This window comes from Danio rerio, chromosome 16 (genome assembly GCF_052040795.2).
Source record: "Danio rerio strain M-AB ecotype USA chromosome 16, GRCz13ab, whole genome shotgun sequence".
Classification (NCBI taxonomy): Eukaryota; Metazoa; Chordata; class Actinopteri; order Cypriniformes; family Danionidae; genus Danio; species Danio rerio.
In genome coordinates this window covers 36077573-36082062 of record NC_141036.1, presented here as the reverse complement: position 1 = coordinate 36082062, position 4490 = coordinate 36077573, and positions in this window count along the sequence as shown.

The window sequence follows — 4490 nt, the reverse complement described above, 5'->3', positions numbered from 1 at the left end:
ATGTGATTGTCTGACGTAGATAGATATTTGGTTATATCAACCAGTTAATCTTATGTATACAACAAACACACACACACCTTACATTATTACATGTGTATATTGTAGATATCATTCATTTGATATAACTCCAAGTATATTCACCAAGTACCACCTTAGAAAAAAATGTCTCTCCATGTACCATAATGACCAATATTGAAAAACAGTAGCATAGTAGGCACAAATAAGGAAGATTAATTCCTAATTAGAATATTTATTATTGTCATCAACTTAAAACATTAAAAATAGTACATTATCATTAACACAGTCCTGATAAAAACATAAAACAAACAAAAGAAAAAAACATTTAAATTAAAATGTGATTTTAAAAGTTAATTAAAATGGCACTGTTCTTAAAAAGTATAAAGAAAACGGCTTTACTTAAATGTAACATGGCATTGTTTGCGTCAAACGGTTAAAAGTGTGCTCATTTTATTTATTTATATTGATTCCTCCGTGTACCACTAGAAGGAAGCCTTTGTACCACTATTGATATGTGTAAGACAATTTGAGAACCACTCATATATAACTGATTTAATTTGTTCATAATTGAATTTTTAGATGAACTATGAAGTTTGCATATGCTGGTTGACCATTACCTGTATGGCTGATGTTGAGCAACAAATCTGAACTTGTAATCAGCTGCACATAAACTTAACCCACTCATCATGGCATGCTCTCGAGTCTTTATATCAAGCTCAATTTCTTGAATATATTGTTAAAACTCTGATGTTCATAAGTTGTACCAGGAGATCCAATACCCATCAGCAGAGCTCTTAAAGGGTCAGTTCACCCAAAAATTAAAATTCAGTTATTAATTAGTCACCCTCATGCACCCTCACCCCGATACTTTTGTTCACCTTGGGAACATGAATGAACAATTATCAGATAAAACCCTAGAGCTCTTTCATCCTTCATAGACAGCAACAGTCCAGAGACATTAAAAGTTCATGAAAGCAAACCAAAACATTGGCAAACTATAATCATATGAAGCTCCAAGAATATTTTCGTGTGCCAAAAAAACAGTAAAAATGACTTCACCTTTGCATTGCATGACAGATCAGGGTGTGCATTCAGGGGTGGATTGGCCGTCTGGCAGACAAGGCAGTTTCCCGCTGGGCTGACGTAGTTTTTGGGCCGGGCTGATCATCTTCTTATAATCTGATTGGCCCATAAAATGCTTAGTAGCCTATCGTTTTATTCTGCCTAATTAACTGATGATACTGTGATCTGTGACAATCTGAAAGTAAGTTTTTTTTCCGAACAGACCAGCCAATGTTACAGTACATAATCTGTAGCCAATTGGTTCTTTTCTTTATTGACATTGGGCTGACCCAATCACAAACTCCCATTTAGGGCTCTGAGTGAGCGTGCAAAGTCGGTGTGTATTTGTCAAAATAGTTGAGAGTCACGCCCATTTCACACTGCATGCGTGTGTATGGAGAGCAGAAACATCGCACAGGCATTTGCCTTTTGCGTCTGCAGCGCACAATGTATCGGCTGTTGCACAGATCAATCTATCCCTGTCTATTCTATCTAGTTACCTATCAGTCTGTATAAATACTTTTTATTTTTACTTTTCATCTGCACCAAGGCCCGCGGCAACTTCCTCCAATGCCGTTACTTTAACTGCACCTCTTTATTGTACAAATTATATAATCATAAAGAACTGTCAGTTGGCGTTTCTGTGTGGAGTTTGCATGTTCTCCCTGCGTTTGCTTGGGTTTTCTCCAGGTGCTCCGGTTTCCCCCACAGCCGAAAGACATGCGGTACAGGTGAATTGGGTAGGCTAAATTGTCCGTAGTGTATGAGTGTGTGTATGTGTGTGTGTGGATGTTTCCCAGAGATTGGCTGCGGCTGGAAAGGCATCCGCTGCGTAAAAACTTGCTGCATAAGTTGGCTCATTCTGCTGTGGCGACCCCGGATTAATAAAGGGACTAAGCGGACAAGAAAATGAATGAATGAATAAAGAACTGTATGCTTCTTAAGCTCTATGATGAGTGTCATTCATGTCTTTTAAGATGGACTCGGTCAGAAGACTATCGCATGAGATATCATGACATTTTGTTTAGAATTGTCAGCATGATGTAGGCTTATATAGTTACAATAATATTTATACAATTTGGTTCTAATGATATTTATACATGATAAAACTAGTGTGAAACTTAAGCAAAACTAACACTATTTTTTTTTTGTACAGTTAGTTGTAGTTCGAGCCCAGACAAATATTTGTTGCATTTTTAATCGTTTTAGTACATTTGATTGACTATGTACAATCTTTAATCTATGATGTTTCATTGTTGAGTAAACATTTTTAAGGGTCTCTAACACATTGCTTTAATTATTTATCTTTAGTTTGTTTATCAATATTAACTGTGTGCATCAGCAGGCAGTTTTTGTTATGTTCATTATTTAATATAGGCTCCCTCAAAACACACAGCCACACACAAGATGGACTTCCAGCGTGGATTATAATTTTATTATAATAATAAAAAAAAAAATGAAAGCTTTTAATTTGTCACCTCTCATTATTACCTTTATGGCTTTTGTGCTTTTATAGAATAGGAGTTGGTAAACATTATCAAGGGCGTGCACAGATGGGTAGTATTTTCATTGTATGTAGTTGGCCGCTCTAGCATTTGTAATTGTTGCTCTGTTGACTCTAATGGGGTATATGCAGAAGCATGCGGAAGGACTTTTAATTTGTCAGTAACCTGGCTCAAGCACTTCTGGTGAACTGTATACCATTACAAAATTGGCACGTTTAAGGTCTGTTTTCTTTGAAAGTCAGCAATCTCCAATGGCTGAGAGATGTCCGATATAAAGTGAGTCTCAGATTATACAAGAACTACTGCATTGAATTACATTTTTCCTGCCATGTCTTTAAAATATGAACATTTATTTTAGCCCAGTATATTCAATGGAGTTCTACTAATACTGACGGGCGTGTGCATGTAAACAGCTTTTCAACTTGTTTTACGCTTGAGCAAATAAATGAAAGCCAAAGTCTATTTAACAGATTGTATTTTAATTACATTACAACATCGATGCTGTAAAAGGAACCGTGTAAAATGTAAAAAGTCACATTAACTGTTCACCGAAGGGTTTATCAGCATGGGAAGAAACACTCGCTCTGCATATACCCTATGGCAGTACGTCGCACTGCCTGCAGTAAACACACACCCTTTCAGCCTGACATGGATGAGAAGATATAGGTGAACAGTCATTCTTAAAGCTTTTTTGGAAAACAAAAGTGTTCTCGGAGCTTGGTATGATTACAGATGAACCACTGAAGTCACATGGAAGGGTTTGACAGGGTTTGTTCCGGACTTTGAATGTCTCCGGACCATTGCTGTGTATGAAGGATGGGAGTGCTCTCGGAATTAATTGAAAATATCCTCATTTAAGTTCTGAAGATGAACAAAGGTCTCAGGCGATTGAAATTGTCATTTTTGGGCGAACTAACCTTTTAATCTGATGGCGTATGTAACTAGTTGCTCTGCTGTCAGCTGGCTGTGTTTCAGCATTAGGGTCAGTTCTATGACATTTGAGTAAATATGGGAAACGCAGTGACACATCTGTCTTTATGAATGGCAAGTTCCTATAATAAGACATGGCGTATGCATATAAATAGAACTGACTGCTAGGTTTGCCTCCTGCTTTAAATAGATAATCTTGGCCAAATCTAAATGTGTACGGATGAGAATGTAACTTCTGCATTTTCCTCTCTTGAGAAGTCTCCTCGACCTGTTGTAAGCCCAAGCAGCTGAAGTCACCGGAGTTCAGACTCTCTTAGCATGTCCCGGGCTTCTTTTTGAGATTGTCACAGCACACGCAGTTTACAAAAGTTAGTGTTTATTTCACCGTTTCCCCTAGACTCATCAATCTCCGGGCCTGATATGTGATTAAAAGAAGCGCTGATGACATTTCATCACCTCTAAAACTGGGAACTGCGGCTCTTGTGAGTGTGTGGCATTTGACAGATACCCGAAGCGCACTACTTGTTAGCCTGACTTCTAACCAGGTGCTCATATGGGTTTTTTGTCACTCGTGCACCAAAAACCCAGCCAGGTGGACAGACAGCCGCAGATTATTATGGGCTGTCGCCAGCGGCCTGGGGTTTCCCTGGAGACCATGTGACTGGTGTTGTTTTTTTTCTTCCCTCTCTTTTAGGAGTTGTGTTTATTATGGGATGTCAGAGCGGCCTGCTTATTAGTATTATGGGATGGCAGAGAGGGCGGGAGGGGGCAGTGTCTCCATAGCAACGTGGTTGCTAAGGGGGCAGGGACTAAGAAAGGGGAAGGCAGTGTGTACTTGCTACTGTGTGTGAGGGGGAGATGAGTATTATGGTCTGTAGGTTGCGAGGTAACTATGCAGAGTTGAGTGAGTGTTGTAGGGAGGGGGCAGTGTGCCTGGGATTATTATGGGATGTCTCTACCCCCCCTGATTTCTTT